At 51.2% G+C, this 17,659-nt stretch overlaps 1 protein-coding gene across 1 annotated transcript in view; it reads right to left on the bottom strand.

Annotated features, from left to right (window-relative positions):
• Positions 1 to 17,659, bottom strand: part of LOC142250912 (class I histocompatibility antigen, F10 alpha chain-like) — a 129,566-nt gene that overhangs the window by 68,718 nt on the left and 43,189 nt on the right. The window lies entirely within an intron of this gene.

The following is a 17,659-nucleotide window of genomic DNA, read 5'->3' as shown; positions in this document are numbered from 1 at the left end:
AAGTGAAAGTTAAGAAAGGAAAGTGGCAAAGGAGGAAAGCAAGAGTGGTGACGGAGAGAGAAGGAGAAGCCTGAAGGGTCCAGCTTTGTGTAGGGCCAGAACAGCAAGGTCAGCGACGGCGGTGACTGTCCGGAGTGGGACAGTTCGGAAGTTCCTGGAAGGACCCCGTTGGCTGTGTGCCCGGTGGTCTGGAGCAGTGTTCCGAAGGACAGTCAGCACCAGGGCAGGGGCCTCTCGGACCCCGGCAAGGCTAGGAGTCGCCAAATTTGCCGAATCCGTCAGTGACGGGGACGTAGCTCTCCCAACAACCAAGACCCGACAGAAGGCAACAGCCCAACCCGTACAACGGAGACACCGCCACCGCCAAGGCACCAGTCTCCGAGGGCCAGCGCCTGCGGGCAAAGTGTAGTGCTCCTCCGGCCCAGCTTGAAGCCGGGGAGCGGGTTACCGGTGGGGACCCATCGCAACCAACCGTACATACAGGTGCAAGGAAAAGGGACATCACCGTCACCTACCGGGAAAAGCAAAGCAGCCGTCTGTGGGACCGTCCTACCAGCCGTTTGGTTTACCGTACAAACTGTGTCCAAGTCTCAGGCTGAGTGAGTACCACAGTGCCGCAAGGCACAGCGCTGCCCCCGCGTCCCTGCGCCCACCAGGCCCTGCACCTCCCATCACCGGGCCCCGGGATCACCAACCCCTACCCACGGAGGGGCAACACAACACCTAGCTGCTCCCCTTCACCATCCCCGGGATCCCCGCATCGAGCAGCGGTGGTGCTACACATCACCACAACCGTGGGTGGCGTCACGGACATTATCCCAACACCCAACAACCCCCCTTTCACTCACGGGCGAGGAGTGTCGCTCGAGGAAGCCCCCGGGATCCGGCCCACAGCTCGAGCCACCACTGAGCAGCGGCAGCCGCCGGACCCGAGCAGAAGGAGGTGAGCGCGGTGTGCTGACACCCTCCTCCCCGCCCGCGACAACTTGGCGTCACGAAGAGGATCTTACCGCTCTGCCGTTTGGTAGAGGTGCGCCTTGTTACCGCCGGAGGTATCCGGCAGAAAAATTGCAGAAGCCGCCATCTTTGGCGCGAAAAGTTCCCGCTCGAGCGTCTTCTCGAGCAGTAGAGGCGCGAAGGCCAAGACCCCGCCCCGAAAGAGGAGGGGCCGGAAAGAGCTAAGGGGGACGCGATGGCGGCTGGACGCATGTAAGTGTGGCGGTGCAAGCCAACACCCTGAGACCCCCGGTCTGCCGATCCTAACGGAAAATGTCCGCTCCACCTAGCTCTGCGGAGACTACCGAGTGGGTGTCTGGAACAGCGGCCTGGCTGAGGGCCCGGGCGGTGGGGATCTGCCGTCACTACCAGAGTCGGATCGACGGGCTGATGGAGCAGTGGGCCGCGGAGGTGGAGGCCCTGGTTGCTGTGGCGCGAGTGTATGGAGTGGAGGCCGTGATGGAGGAGCAGGAGAATGACCCACGCCCCTGTGTCCCCGAGGGACCGGCCGCTGCGGCTGAGGGACCCGGTCTGCCCCTGGCTCCTGTGTTACCTCCGTCCCACTCGCTCGCGCGCGGCACCGAGCCCGGCTCGTCGGACGTGCACCCCTCTGTGACTGCGGCAGGGGCAGAAGATAGCGACTCCGGTCCTGACACTGAGCCTGTGTCGGAGGAAGAGGAGGAGGTCGTTGCCCTGCCTGGCATGGAAGCCGCCTATGTCCCCAAACCGGGAACAACGGGTATCGGGCGGCCCTTCCACGCCGTGCTTGCTATGCACTGGAGGGGCTGGTGCCCATGTCCTTTCACCCCGAGCCGGGTGAGGAGGACGAAGATACTGAGTAGGGCAGCGGAGCACCGTTGTCCAGTCCCCGTTGGGACCACCTGATGGTTGTTTGTTTAAAAGTTTGGCAAGAATGATAAGGAAAATGAAAATTACCGAAAAAGTTACCTGATTTACTGTGATTAGCAACTGGCAGGAGCCGGCACCGTTGTCCCCGTGGGGACCGTTTAATATGCATGGGAACTATCCATGGACAAGCCCGTGAACTTGCAGGGCAACCACAAACGTTAAGTGGCGTGTAAATATGTTGGGTACCGTTACCGTTTTCCGCAGGCCGCCTCCGGAGAGGCAGGTTGGAGGGAGGGCCCTGAGCAGAGCAGGCTAGGGCCCCGCCACCAAAGGAACCGGTGGCTACCCTCTGGAGGGCAAGGACAGATCCCGCTCGGGTACCGTGTGCTGGACTGTGGGTCAAGGGGTGCTGCCTGGGCTTTAGGGGCAGCATCAGGGCCAGGTTACTTGGGTGGGAGAGAGCGGAAACCGTAACCGTACACCGTTGAAACGTTTAAAGTAAATGTGCCTCCCGTCTTGGGATGATTGATTAAAAATGCTTGTTTATGTTTAACCATGTTACCCCTTTTACAGAAAATAAAACCGGTGTAGGACGGCAGCTCGCGGACGGTCTGCGTTTTGCTAAGGGGGAATGTGTCGCCCTGGGCAAGCCAGGGGACACAGGTCACACAACACCACACCCCACATCCCAGGTAGGCACACCTAAGCTGAACCACAAATCCTTGTTGCCTTCCTTCAGAGGCTGGTGAGTCACACCAGGGGGTGGGCCAGGCGGTTGGCTCCGCCCACCAAGGAGATCACAGCTCTGGAGGCAGGAAGTAGCAGGCAGATTAGCTCAGGGCGAGCTTGTGTCAACAGATTAGCCCGGGCAGGGCAAGTGTCAACAACAAAGTGAAAGTTAAGAAAGGAAAGTGGCAAAGGAGGAAAGCAAGAGTGGTGACGGAGAGAGAAGGAGAAGCCTGAAGGGTCCAGCTTTGTGTAGGGCCAGAACAGCAAGGTCAGCGACGGCGGTGACTGTCCGGAGTGGGACAGTTCGGAAGTTCCTGGAAGGACCCCGTTGGCTGTGTGCCCGGTGGTCTGGAGCAGTGTTCTGAAGGACAGTCAGCACCAGGGCAGGGGCCTCTCGGACCCCGGCAAGGCTAGGAGTCGCCAAATTTGCCGAATCCGTCAGTGACGGGGACGTAGCTCTCCCAACAACCAAGACCCGACAGAAGGCAACAGCCCAACCCGTACAACGGAGACACCGCCACCGCCAAGGCACCAGTCTCCGAGGGCCAGCGCCTGCGGGCAAAGTGTAGTGCTCCTCCGGCCCAGCTTGAAGCCGGGGAGCGGGTTACCGGTGGGGACCCATCGCAACCAACCGTACATACAGGTGCAAGGAAAAGGGACATCACCGTCACCTACCGGGAAAAGCAAAGCAGCCGTCTGTGGGACCGTCCTACCAGCCGTTTGGTTTACCGTACAAACTGTGTCCAAGTCTCAGGCTGAGTGAGTACCACAGTGCCGCAAGGCACAGCGCTGCCCCCGCGTCCCTGCGCCCACCAGGCCCTGCACCTCCCAAGCCATCACCGGGCCCCGGGATCACCAACCCCTACCCACGGAGGGGCAACACAACACCTAGCTGCTCCCCTTCACCATCCCCGGGATCCCCGCATCGAGCAGCGGTGGTGCTACACATCACCACAACCGTGGGTGGCGTCACGGACATTATCCCAACACCCAACAACCCCCCTTTCACTCACGGGCGAGGAGTGTCGCTCGAGGAAGCCCCCGGGATCCGGCCCACAGCTCGAGCCACCACTGAGCAGCGGCAGCCGCCGGACCCGAGCAGAAGGAGGTGAGCGCGGTGTGCTGACACCCTCCTCCCCGCCCGCGACATATTCTTTAATTTTAGTCATCAAAAAAACCCACAATTCTGGCAATTGATTTTTTTCTTTTTTTATAGTTTTTACAGATCGGGTTTATTAATTTTAGATTTACATAGATCTGACTTTTGTGACACAGTGATACCAAGTATGTTTTTTTTTTTTTTTTATTATAACACTTTATAATTTACTAGGGTAAAGGGGATGATATTTTTTTTTTCTATATATATTTTTTTCTTGTTAGTCTCCCTAGGGGACTTGTCTTGAACCTGAGAGGGTCTGATCACTTCTACACTGTACAGCTATTCCACAGTATTCCTGTATACAGTGTGTCCACCCATATCCTGTCCACCGCCATTAGCCTGAGAACGGCGGCAGCTATAGGCATAGAAGTGGTGTCTAGGTATAGTAAAGTAGCCATGCGCTACGCAATGAAACCACCTATAGCGCCACCTGGTGGAAAACAACGGAGTTAGCATTTTTATCTCGAAAACAGAACGAGATAGAGAAAAACAGTGAATTACAAAAGTTGTAGGGCATCATCAATTCAATACGAATCGACTCCTTGCATACAGAAATGCTATGATTAGAACGTGTAAAACTCACAAGGCTGCGGACGTGAAGCGATACCTCATGGAGACCTTCCTACAAGTCATTGGGTATGGTGGCTGTGTGGAGTGGCCTCCACGCTCACCTGACCTGACCCCATTGAACTTCTTTCTGTGAGGTCACATCAAAACAGCAGGTGTATGCGACCCCTCCACCAACATTGCAGGACCTACGTCAACGTATCACAGATGCTTGTGCAAACGTGTCACCTACTGTGAGGGGAATCCGGAGATATGACGATAAATTATGATATTCAGTCATGTCAGTCAGCTCTCTTGATGTCACCCCCCTCCCTTCTCACACAGAGATCCTTCTCAGATGCCCAACATCTGGAAAGGTGTCAATCCACGTACACAGCCAGAGGCAATCTCCTATGATATGGAGATTAGCTGAGCTGTGAACAAAAGACCCCGGAAGATCCCCCTCCGTGACGCTGTGGTGGAAGTTTGTATCTACTTAGCAAGCTTGGAAGTATCCAGACAGCCAGGCTCCAGTAGAATATGGTTAATATTTCGTGAGCCGTGCTTCGTAGAAATATGGCAAGCATAAAAATGGTGTCTCAGCATGCGGACAATGCTAGCACATATTTTATATGGAAGTGGGGCCTTGGGAAATACCCCAAACGTGATATAGGCCAGTGGGGAACCAGCAGACCAGCCATGCGTCCTACCATTTTGAAGCTAAAATCATAACTGTCAAAATGAGAGCATTGGCGTCAGCCTACGACGTTCGCCTACGACGTTCCCAGGCAAAGTTATGATTAATAATCACTTTGGATACTAGTTTTGACTCGAGGCAGGGGGTGGGGCAGTACTACCCTGTGAAGTCACCAAAAGGGGAGGGTGCCCAAATTCTAGCCAGTTGATAACTTCAGTGCAGCCATTTTCTAGCTGTTCTTTTGCCGGGGGTCGCGTGTGGATACACCTGTGGGAAAGTTCCTGGATACCTGGTCTCACAGCGCCCCCCTGTGGCCAGACGCACAAGGTAACTGCTTGAATTGTATGCCTGTTTGTAATCCATACCTTGCCTGTAAATGTACTCTGACCTAACTGTATATTCTGTAGATTCCCTATTGTATATATTGTAGTTTCTAGTGTGGCTTAGGCCGATTAAATTATATAATTAATCTTGGGCTGTTCTGTTATCTCGATCTTGAATCCCACCTCTGTGTGTTCGGTTAATAGTTACCGTAAATCAGTTGGTGGCAGCGAGTTTGTGCCAAGGATCATTGTGGGGCGGCCAGTGAGATTCGGGGAGGTTTTTATATATTCCGTCCGCGGAGGTCGGGGGAATATATACCCTACTCTCACCGGGAGCCCTTCAAGCATCGGTACAGTAGAATAGCGGCCTCCTTGCTTATTGTTGGGCAATTCCATAATTGGCCTGACTAAGAGGGGCGCTAGAGAGCGCGTCACGTGCTCTGTCTGTCTGTCGGTCGGGAGGTATAAAAGGAGGGGTGTGACTCCCGCTTGTTACCCCCCGATCGTGACACCTACCATATTGCACAACATGCAGCAAGATACAGTATGCTGTCCAGAGGCCAGATGTGCATTGCAGCTGACGGGGGCCACTTTGAGCATCAAAGTTAAATGAGCCCCATATGCGTGACCAGCATTCAATGTTTCGGGTGGGTCATAAGTTTCATATCATAGCATTTCTGTATGCAAGGTGTCTATTCGTATTGAATAGATGATGCCCTACAATTTTTTAATTCACTTTTCTTCTCTCTCTCGTTCCGTTTTTAAGATAAAAATGCTAACTCCGTTGTTTTCCACCAGGTGGCGCTATAGGTGGTTTCATTGCGTAGCGCATGGCTACTTTACTATACCTAGACACCACGTCTATGCCTATAGCTGCTGCAGTTCTCAAGTTAATGGTGGTATACAGGATATGGGTGGACACACTGTATAGTAAAACTAACTGCCTTCTCTGCCACCCAGCTACAGGCCGGAAGTCACAGGAGATCACACGATGGGCACAGGGATGTTCACCTAATCCCCGGATGTCATAGCAACTCATTGGCTCCCTGTGATCTCCTCATATGGAAGCCGATGGCTGCCTGAACTAACATCTGTACAGGAGCGTGGCACTTAAAGGGAACTTGTCACCAGATTTGGGGCCTATAAGCTGCGGCCACCACCAGTGGGCTCTTATATACAGTATTCTAACATGCTTTATATAAGAGCCCAGGCCGCTGTGTAGAACGTAAAAATCACTTTATAATACTCACCTAAGGGGTGGTGAGGTCGGATGAGCGTCTCCGTTTTCCAGTACTGGAGCCTCCTCTTTTGGCCATCTTTGTCCTCCGTCTTCTGAAGCCGCGGTGCATGACACGTCTTACGTCATCCACATAAGCTGACACTGGGGTCCTGCGCAGGCGCACTTTGAGCAGGGCAGATCAAAGTATTGTAGTGCGCATGTGTGGAACCTCTATGCCGGCTACTGTGGATGACGTCGGACGCGTCATGCACCCAGTCTTCAGAAGAAGAACGAAAAAGATGGACGAAAGAGGAGGCGCCGCACCCGGAGAACGGAGACGCCAATTTGACCCATCTGCTCTGCACCGACCTCTCTAGTTCAGTATTATAAAGTGTTTTTTTACGTTCTACATAGCAGCCTGGGCTCTTATATACAGCATATTAGAATACTGTATATAAGAGCCCGGTGGTGGTGGCCACAGCTTATAGGCAAAATCTGGTGACAGGTTCCCTTTAAAATCCCCTATGCCTCCCTCACAATAATAACTGCTTATCTCTCTTTTTTCCCTACTTCTTTATTTTATGATGTTTAGTTTGAGAATCTCAGTGCATGCTGCACTACTGAAACGAAACATCATCAGGGGACACTGCCACAGCCTCTGCTTCTCCCTGACACTAAGGCGGGCTTTACACACTGCGACAATGCTAGCATCGGCTAGCGATGTCCAGCGCGATACCACCCGCCCCCGTCACACATGCGATATATGGTGTTTGCTGCTGTAGCGAACATTATCGCTACGGCAGCGTCACACGCACATACCTGGTCGGCGACGTCGCTGTGACTGCCGAACAATCCCTCCTTCAAGGGGGAGGTGCGTTAGGAGTCACAGCGACGTCACCAAACGGCCGGCCAATAGCAGTGGAGGGGCGGAGATGAGCAGAACATAAAATCCCGCCCACCTCCTTCCTTCCGAATTGCTGGTGGACGCAGGTAAGGAGATGTTTGTCGTTCCTGCAGTGTCACACACAGCGATGTGTGGTGCTTCAGGAACAACGAACAACATTGTACCTGCAGCAGGAGCGACATTATGAAAATGAACGACGCTACACAGATCAGCGATTTTTGTCACTTTTGCGCTCGTTCATTGTCACACCTAGGTTTTACACATTGCGATGTCGCTACTGGCGCCGGATGTGCGTCACTAACGACGTGACCCCGACGATATATCAGTAGCGATGTCGCAACGTGTAAAGCCCCCCTAAGCCTCATCAGTGACTCTCACATTTTGGTGGCTGGGCTAGTCTCTGCGCACTGTGTAATGTGCACAATGACAGCGCGCTCTCTCTCTTACCGGCTCAGATCAGCAGTAACGACCTACCAACAAAGGGATGTTGGCAGAGACGTATCTAGGGGTTCAGCTGACGGGGTGCAAAAAATCTGCGTGGGCCCCTAACCACTAACCCTGATTACAACTATGATGGTGCAGCCTAATTGTGGGTACAGGGGAACTTTAGCACATGACTGCACTGTAACTGAAAATGTATCTCTACACAAAAGCCAACACTGACAGTGACATTATAAGGCTGCTTTCACACTACGTCTTTTTAACATGCGTCCTGAACGTTTTTTTAACGCAGAAACGGATCCAGTGCAAATGCGTTTTCATTTCAATGCATTTGCAATGGACACGCATTAACATGCGTTCACATGCGTTTGCGTGCGTTATAGTGAGGATCCAGCGACTTGCAGTTTTTTAACATCTTTCAAAAACGCTACTTGTAGCGTTTTTGAGCTGCGTCCAACTTCTGCAAATTGCTGGATCCTGACTAAACAGCACGCAAACGCAGGTGAACGCTGGCATGCTGATAGGCAGGATCCTGCTTGCTCTACTGAGCATGCCCAGAAGCCAGCCTCCGTGATCAGTCCCTCTCTCTCCTCCCTCTGTCTCTCTCCCCCTCTCTCTCCCCCACCTGAGAGCTGCGGACACTCGTAACCAAGGTAAATATCGGGTAACCACTTATCTTAGTTACCCGATGTTTACGTTGGTAACGTGTGCAGGGAGCCGGCTCCTAGCAGCTGCAGACGCTCGTAACCAAAGTAAATATCGGTATCCAAGCAAGTTACCCGATGTTTACCTTGGTTACGAGCCTCGCAGCTGTCAGATGCCGGCTCCCAGTCTGGCACGTTTAGTTCCCCTCACTCCCGATCACATGACTCCAATGCCCGCCCCTAAACATCCAGTGACAGGATCCTGCAAAATAAGACATGCGTTTGCATGCATTTTTTGCTGTAAAAGCAGGATCCGCTTTTGCAGCAAAAAAACGTTCAGGACGCATGTTAAAAAGACGTAGTGTGAAAGCAGCCTTATATACAAGAACATTTTGAGTTGCAGTGTATACATAAAAAAAATGCCTGCTATATGGATGCTCATTATGGGATACACTTTTCCTACACAGCCTAAGGGCTCATGCGCACACTGCGTCCTGACCAGTGCAGAAATAAATGCACCCTCTGGCAGACTTGACGCTGTGTGTTGACAAAAAGAATGCATCCAAAACGCATGTATTTTGGATGCATTTTGCATGCGTTTTGGATGCATTTTTGTCAGTGCGGTCCCCCAGCTCTGCTACATGGCCGCTGACAGCAGTCACAGGCTAGGGCCCCACTTTGCATTTTTACCTGTGTTTCAGCTGCTTTTTAGGTCCGTTTTGAGAAGCACCTTTTTCATGACAAAAGGCATGCGTTTTGATTTCACAGCAAAGTCTATGGAAAATGGTGATTTCTAGACCCCACTTTACGTTTCTAAACGCTGCGTTTAATTTGCATATTTTGTGGCAAAAACCATGCGTTCAAAGAAGCAGCATGTCAATTGTTTTTGCCATTTTGGGTGCGCTTCTAACATTGAAGTCAATGAGAAATGGCAAAAAACAAGATTACTTCAAATTCCTGCGTTTTACCTGCTTTTTCAGTGCCGAAAACATGCGTTTTGGACTTACAAAACGCATGCTTTTTGCACATTAATGATTTCATATGTCCCTTTTCACACACACACAGTCCGACAGTTAAATTATAGAAAATTTATAATTTAGTGCTATTTTTCTAATAAATACTATATTACCGCTATAATTTCATTATATATTTCTATTTTCTTTATAATTCCTTAAATTATGTATTTAATCCTTTTTTTTTTCTTTTTTTTCAATATATTTGACTGTTTAAAATTTATTTAGCAGTGTCTTCATTTACAAAACGCATCTGTCAAAACGCTGGTGGAAACGCAGGTAAAAAGCGCTGAAAACGCATCAAAAACGCGGTAAATACGCATGCGTTTTCAGCGCTAAAGTTCTGAAAAAGGCAACTTTGGTCAAATCAATTAAGCCCAAAACGTGTGTTTAGAACTGCAAGTAGGTGAACGCAAAGTGGGGCCCTAGCCACAGAGAGTTGGGCGATGAGAATGAACTCAGATGAATCTCCGAGGTCAGTGCCAGGACACAGGAGTCCGCAGCAGTGACGTCAGAGTTTCACCCTATTTCATTGACATCGCGCAGCTTTCTCTCTGTGTCGCAGCCTGATTTGCGGTCACACGTGAAAGACTCACCTGTGACCGCAAATCCCCTGAGTGACTGAAGTGAGCAGCGCGATCACCGGTGCAGTCACTCAGGTGCCCCGCGGCCACAGCTGGAGTCCTCCACCTGAGAGCGGTGGCCACGAGTAACCTCAGTGACAGCACAGCTGATCGCGCGACTCACTTCAGTTGCTGCATGGAGCTCACAGGAGCGGCGGTGTTCTACTGCCACTCCTGTCACCTTCCGATGTAGTAGAGCTGAAAGCGTCGTGGGACCTTAAGTGGATTACGTCGGACCTGGAGTTGTTTTTGAGGGGTTAATAAAGTGGTGAAAGAGGGTGTTTTTTTGACTTTCATTCCAAATAGAGGATTTTTTGGATGTGTGTGTGTTTATTTTTTTTAACTTACAGGTTAATCATGGAAGGTATGTCGGGGAGGCGCCTGCCATGATTAACCTAGGACTTAGTGGCAGCTATGGGCTGCTGCCATTAACTCCTTATTACCTCGTTTGCCACCGCACCAGGGCAATTCGGGATGAGCCGGGTAGAGTCCCGGGACTGTCACATCTAATGGATGCGGCAATTCTGGGCGGCTGCTGGCTGATATTGTTAGGCTGGGGGGCTCCCCATAACGTGGCGCTCCCCATCCTGAGAATACCAGCTTTCAGCCGTGTGGCTTTACCCTGGCTGGTATCCAAATTGGGGGGACCGCACGTCATTTATTTTTTATTTTATTTATTTTTACTGCTCGATATAGACACGCCCACCGGCGGCTGTGATTGGTTGCAGTGAGACAGCTGTCACTCAGCGTGGGGTCGTGTCTGACTGCAACCAATCATAGGCCCCAGTGAACGGGGGAAGCAGGGCATACGTGATGGATTAATGAGCGGCCGGAATTTTTAAAAGAGCAGAAGCCGCCACAGTGTGAACACCGTGCAGCGCCGCGCCGGTGATCGTGGATCAGTGAGTATCAGAGAAGGGGGGAGAGGGAGAGACAGACACAGACATGGACAGAGAAAGAGAGAGACAGAGAGAGAATAGAGACCGAAAGACCTGCGGATCGCAACAAAAATGCAGTGAAAGCGCACTGCCTAGCATTTTGGCAGTGTTTTTGTATAACTCATTGATTTCAATGGCTGTAGAACGCTGTGAAAACAGCTAAAAGAAGTGACATGCTGCTTTTTTAAACGCAGAGATTTTGTCAAATTTTTGACAGTCAAAATGCTGCGTTTAAAAAAGCATCATGCGCACTGATTTTGCATAATTCTCATAGACTTTGGTGGGGAAGCAGAACGCATGCATTTTGACAATGTGACGCTGCAGCTTAAAACGGTGCAGAAAAGCAACAAAAAAAAATGCACCGTGCGCATGAGCCCTTAGAGCTCGCTTACATTAGCGTTTAAATTGGACGAGTGCAATCAAAAAATCTTGCATTGCACTTGGCCTGATGTTACTCAATGTTACAGGTCTGATCTGTCTCTAACCAGACTGAGGCCGGCGTCACACTTGCGATTGACTCGCACGAGTGCAATGTGAGAAAATCTCGCATTGCACTCGGACCAATGTTAATAAATGAGGCGGCTCCGATTTGGGTTTTCCTCACATCAAATCGGACTGAGGGAAAAAAAAAAAATCACAGCATGCTGCTATTTCACAGGTATCTCATGTGAGTCTGTCCAATGCAAGTCTATGGGTACGAGAAAAAAACGGATGTCACACGGACCATCCTAGTGACATCCGTTCTTCTAACTACAATTCTATCATGTAGCAGAGAACACCGTAAATGCTCCTGTACATGACTGTATGAGTAATAGCTGCTGAGAAAAAATTGATTGCACACGGACGAGAAGAAAAAAAAAAAAAAAAAAATCGGCCTACACTCCGGCATGAGAATCAAACCAATTTTTCAAACGCAAGAGTGACTCCAGCCTAAGGAAAATAATGGCAGCTTGAGTTGAGTGTCATCAAGAAATCGCATCCCATGCTCTACGCTCCTCTGACCCCGGCCTAAATGGCACTTTACACGCTGCGATATCGGTACCGATATCGCTAGTGTGCGTACCCGCCCCCGTCGGTTGTGCGTCACAGGCAAATCGCTACCCGTGGCGCACAACATCAATAACACCCGTCACACGAACTTACCTTCCCTGCGACATTGCTCTGGCCGGCGATCCGCCTCCTTTCTAAGGGGGCGGTTAGTGCGGCGTCACAGCAACATCACACAGCAGCCGTCCAATAGAAGCGGAGGGGCGGAGATGAGCATCCGGAACATGCCGCCCACCTCCTTCCTTCCTCATTGTTGGCGGGACGCAGGTAAGGAGATGTTTGTCGTTCCTGCGGTGTCACACATAGCGATGTGTGCTGCCGCAGAAATGACGAACAACATCATACCTGCAGCAGCAGCGATATTAAGGAAAGGAGCAACGTGTCAACAAGCAACGATTTGACATTTTTGTGCTTGTTGATCGTCGCTCCTTGGTGTCACACGCTGCGATGTCGGTAACGGCGCCAGATGTGCGTCACTAACGACGTGACCCCAACGAATATAGTTACCGATATCGCAGCGTGTAAAGCACCCTTTAGACTTGAATGGGCGAGTCTGGCCTGACAAACAGAAGAAACAAGTGCATGTTGGGATTTTTTTTTCACTCACAGATTCGGTCAGTGAAAAAAAAAAATTGCTCCTCCTAACTGCCCCATTATACGTATATCATTACTCTGTGTGGTATCTGTGCAATGTCTGTTTTTTCACAGACACACTCAGACCGAAAATACACTGGTGTGAACCCGGCCTAATGAAGTGCTCATTAAAATGTCAGGGAATTTTCACATACACAAATAACAGTCTGCGTTTCATCAGTTTGGTTGGGGGTCAATTTTTGCCATCAGAATTACATCAGAGTTTCATTAGTTTTTCACGGATGAAAAAAAAAATACAGAAGGAGGTTTCTCCTATCAAATACTCTTTAAAAAAAACAAAACAAAAAAGAAGGGAATTTTGTTTACTTACCGTAAATTCCTTTTCTTCTAGCTCCAATTGGGAGACCCAGACAATTGGGTGTATAGCTACTGCCTCCGGAGGCCACACAAAGTATTACACTTAAAAGTGTAAGGCCCCTCCCCTTCTGGCTATACACCCTCCCGTGGGATCACGGGCTCCTCAGTTTTAGTGCAAAAGCAAGAAGGAGGAAAGCCAATAACAGTTTTAAAGACAAATTCAATCCTAAGAAACATCGGAGAACTGAAACTATTCAACATGAACAACATGTGTACCCGAAAAAACCAAAAATCCCTAAGAAAACAGGGCGGGTGCTGGGTCTCCCAATTGGAGCTAGAAGAAAAGGAATTTACGGTAAGTAAACAAAATTCCCTTCTTCTTTGTCGCTCCATTGGGAGACCCAGACAATTGGGACGTCCAAAAGCAGTCCCTGGGTGGGTAAAAGAATACCTCGTGATAGGGCTGTCAAACAGCCCTGTCCTACAGGTGGGCAACCGCCGCCTGAAGGACTTGTCTACCTAGGCTGGCGTCCGCCGAAGCGTAGGTATGCACCTGATAATGCTTGGTAAAGGTGTGCAGACTCGACCAGGTAGCCGCCTGGCACACCTGCTGAGCCGTAGCCTGGTGCCGTAATGCCCAGGACGCACCCACGGCTCTGGTAGAATGGGCCTTCAGCCCTGAAGGAACCGGAAGCCCCGCAGAACGGTAGGCTTCAAGAATTGGTTCCTTGATCCACCGAGCCAGGGTGGATTTGGAAGCTTGCGACCCTTTACGCTGACCAGCGACAAGGACAAAGAGTGCATCCAAGCGGCGTAAGGACGCCGTGCGGGAAATGTAGATTCTGAGTGCTCTGACCAGATCCAACGAATGCAAACCTTTCTCAAATTGATGAACTGGATGAGGACACAAGGAAGGCAATGTGACATCCTGATTGAGATGAAAGGGGGATACCACCTTAGGGAGAAACTCAGGAATCGGGCGTAGAACCACCTTGTCCTGGTGAAACACCAGAAAGGGAGATTTGCATGAGAGTGCCGCTAGCTCGGACACTCTCCGAAGAGACGTGACCGCTACTAGAAAGGCTACTTTCTGTGAAAGACGAGAAAGGGAAACATCCTTCATAGGCTCGAAAGGCGGCTTCTGGAGGGCAATTAGAACCTTGTTCAGATCCCAGGGCTCTAACGGCCGCTTGTAAGGAGGGACGATATGACAAACTCCTTGCAGGAACGTGCGTACCTGAGTAAGTCGTGCTAGGCGTTTCTGAAAAAATACAGATAGCGCTGAGACTTGTCCTTTAAGGGAACTGAGCGACAAACCTTTTTCCAACCCGGATTGCAGGAAGGAAAGAAAAGTAGGCAATGCAAAAGGCCAGGGAGAAACTCCCTAAGCAGCGCACCAAGATAAGAATATCTTCCACGTCCTGTGGTAGATCTTGGCGGAGGATAGTTTTCTAGCCTGTCTCATGGTGGTAATAACCTCTCGAGATAATCCTGAAGACGCTAGGATCCAGGACTCAATGGCCACACAGTCAGGTTCAGGGCCGCAGAATTCAGGTGGAAAAACGGCCCTTGAGATAGCAAGTCTGGTCGTTCTGGTAGTGCCCATGGTTGGCCTACCGTGAGGTGCCACAGATCTGGGTACCACGATCTCCTCGGCCAGTCTGGAGCGACGAGGATGGCGCGACGGCAGTCGGCCCTGATCTTGCGCAGCACTCTGGGTAACAATGCCAGAGGCGGGAACACATAAGGTAGCCGGAATTGCGACCAATCTTGAACTAAGGCGTCTGCCGCCAGCGCTCGGTGATCGTGAGACCATGCCATGAAAGCCGGGACCTTGTTGTTGTGCCGTGACGCCATCAGGTCGACGTCCGGCATCCCCCAGCGGCGACAGATCTCCTGAAACACGTCCGGGTGAAGGGACCATTCCCCTGCGTCCATACCCTGGCGACTGAGGAAGTCTGCTTCCCAGTTTTCCACGCCTGGGATGTGAACTGCGGATATGGTGGAAGCCGTGTCTTCCACCCACGTCAGAATCCGTCGGACTTCCTGGAAGGCTTGCCGACTGCGCGTTCCGCCTTGGTGGTTGATGTACGCCACCGCTGTGGAGTTGTCCGACTGAATTCGGATCTGCTTGCCTGCCAGCCACTGCTGGAAGGCTTGTAGGGCAAGATACACTGCTCTGATTTCTAGAACATTGATCTGAAGGGTGGACTCTTCCTGAGTCCACGTCCCTTGAGCCCTGTGGTGGAGAAAAACTGCTCCCCACCCTGATAGACTCGCGTCTGTCGTGACTACCTCCCAAGATGGGGGTAGAAAGGACTTTCCTTTCGACAAAACGGTGGGAAGAAGCCACCACCGAAGAGATTCCTTGGCCGCCTGAGAAAGGGAGACGTCTCTGTCGAGGGACGTCGACTTCCCGTCCCATTGGCGGAGAATGTCCCATTGTAGTGGACGGAGATGAAACTGCGCGAAAGGGACTGCTTCCATTGCTGCTACCATCTTCCCTAGGAAGTGCATGAGGCGTCTCAAGGGGTGAGACTGGCCTTGAAGGAGAGATCGCACCCCTGTCTGTAGTGAACGCTGTTTGTCCAGCGGAAGCTTCACTATCGCTGAGAGAGTATGGAACTCCATGCCAAGGTATGTTAGCGATTGGGTCGGAGTCAGATTTGACTTTGAAAAGTTGATGATCCACCCGAAACTCTGGAGAGTCTCCAGCGCAACGTTCAGGCTGTGCTGGCATGCCTCTTGAGAGGGTGCCTTGACCAGTAGATCGTCCAAATACGGGATCACAGAGTGACCTTGAGAGTGCAGGACTGCTACTACTGCTGCCATGACCTTGGTGAAGACACGTGGGGCTGTCGCCAGCCCGAAAGGCAGAGCTACGAACTGAAGGTGTTCGTCTCCTATAACAAAGCGTAGAAAACGCTGGTGCTCTGGGGCAATCGGCACGTGGAGATAAGCATCCTTGATGTCTATAGATGCTAGGAAATCTCCTTGGGACATTGAGGCGATGACGGAGCGAAGGGATTCCATTCGGAACCGCCTGGTTTTTACGTGCTTGTTGAGCAGTTTTAGATCCAGAACGGGACGGAATGACCCGTCCTTTTTTGGCACCACAAACAAGTTGGAGTAAAAACCGTGACCTTGTTCCTGAAGAGGAACGGGGTTCACCACTCCTTCCGCTTTTAGAGTGGACACCGCTAGCCGCAGAGCATCGGCTCGGTCGGGAGGTGGAGAAGTTCTGAAGAAGCGAGTTGGAGGACGAGAGCTGAACTCTATCCTGTACCCGTGAGACAGAATGTCTCTCACCCAACGGTCTGTGACCTGTGGCAGCCAAATGTCGCCAAAGCGGGAGAGCCTGCCACCGACCGAGGATGCGGAGAGAGGAGGCCGAAAGTCATGAGGAAGCCGCCTTGGTGGCGGGTCTTCCGGCTGTCTTTTTTGGGCGTGACTGAGTCCGCCAAGAATCTGAGCTCCTCTGATCCTTTTGAGTCCTTTTGGACGAGGAGAATTGGGACCTGCCTGAGCCTCGAAAGGACCGAAACCCCGACTGTCCTCTCCTCTGTTGGGGTTTATTTTGTCTGGGCTGAGGTAAAGATGAATCTTTACCCTTGGAGTGTTTAATGATTTCATCTAAGCGCTCCCCAAACAGTCGGTCACGAGAAAATGGTAAACTGGTTAAACACTTTTTGGAAGCAGAATCTGCCTTCCATTCTCTTAACCACAAGGCTCTGCGTAAAACCACGGAGTTGGCTGACGCCACTGCCGTACGGCCCGTAGAGTCTAGGATAGCATTAATCGCGTAAGACGCAAATGCAGACATTTGAGAGGTTAAGGGTGCCACCTGCGGAGCAGATGTACGTGTGACCGTGTCAATCTGTGTAAGACCAGCTGAAATAGCTTGGAGTGCCCATACGGCTGCGAATGCTGGAGCAAACGACGCGCCGATAGCTTCATAGATGGATTTCAACCAGAGCTCCATCTGCCTGTCAGTGGCATCTTTAAGTGCCGCCCCATCTTCCACTGCAACTAAGGATCTAGCTGCAAGCCTGGAGATTGGAGGATCCACCTTGGGACACTGGGTCCAGCCCTTGACCACGTCCGGGGGAAAAGGATAACGTGTATCCTTAAGCCGTTTGGAAAAACGCTTATCCGGATAAGCGTGGTGTTTCTGGATTGCCTCTCTAAAGTCAGAGTGGTCCAGAAATACACTTAATTTACGCTTGGGATACCTGAAATGGAATTTCTCCTGCTGTGAAGCTGTCTCCTCCACAGGAAGAGCAGGTGGAGAAATGTCCAGCATTTTATTGATGGACGCTATAAGATCATTCACTATGGCGTCACCATCAGGAGTATCCAAATTGAGAGCGGTCTCAGGATCAGAATCCTGATCAGCTATCTCCGCCTCATCATACAGAGAGTCCTGCTGGGACCCTGACCAGTGTGATGAAGTCGAGGGCCGCTCATAGCGAGCTCTTTTAGGCTGTCTGGGACTGTCGTCCGTGTCAGAGCCATCACCCTGGGATGCCAGAGACACCCTCGGATCCCGGAACTGTTCCAACTGAGGGGGACCAGGGAGC

This window comes from Anomaloglossus baeobatrachus, chromosome 9 (assembly GCF_048569485.1).
Source record: "Anomaloglossus baeobatrachus isolate aAnoBae1 chromosome 9, aAnoBae1.hap1, whole genome shotgun sequence".
In the NCBI taxonomy this organism is placed as follows: Eukaryota; Metazoa; Chordata; class Amphibia; order Anura; family Aromobatidae; genus Anomaloglossus; species Anomaloglossus baeobatrachus.
The sequence above is the reverse complement of the archived record's forward strand: the minus strand, read 5'-3'. Positions and strand labels throughout refer to the sequence as shown.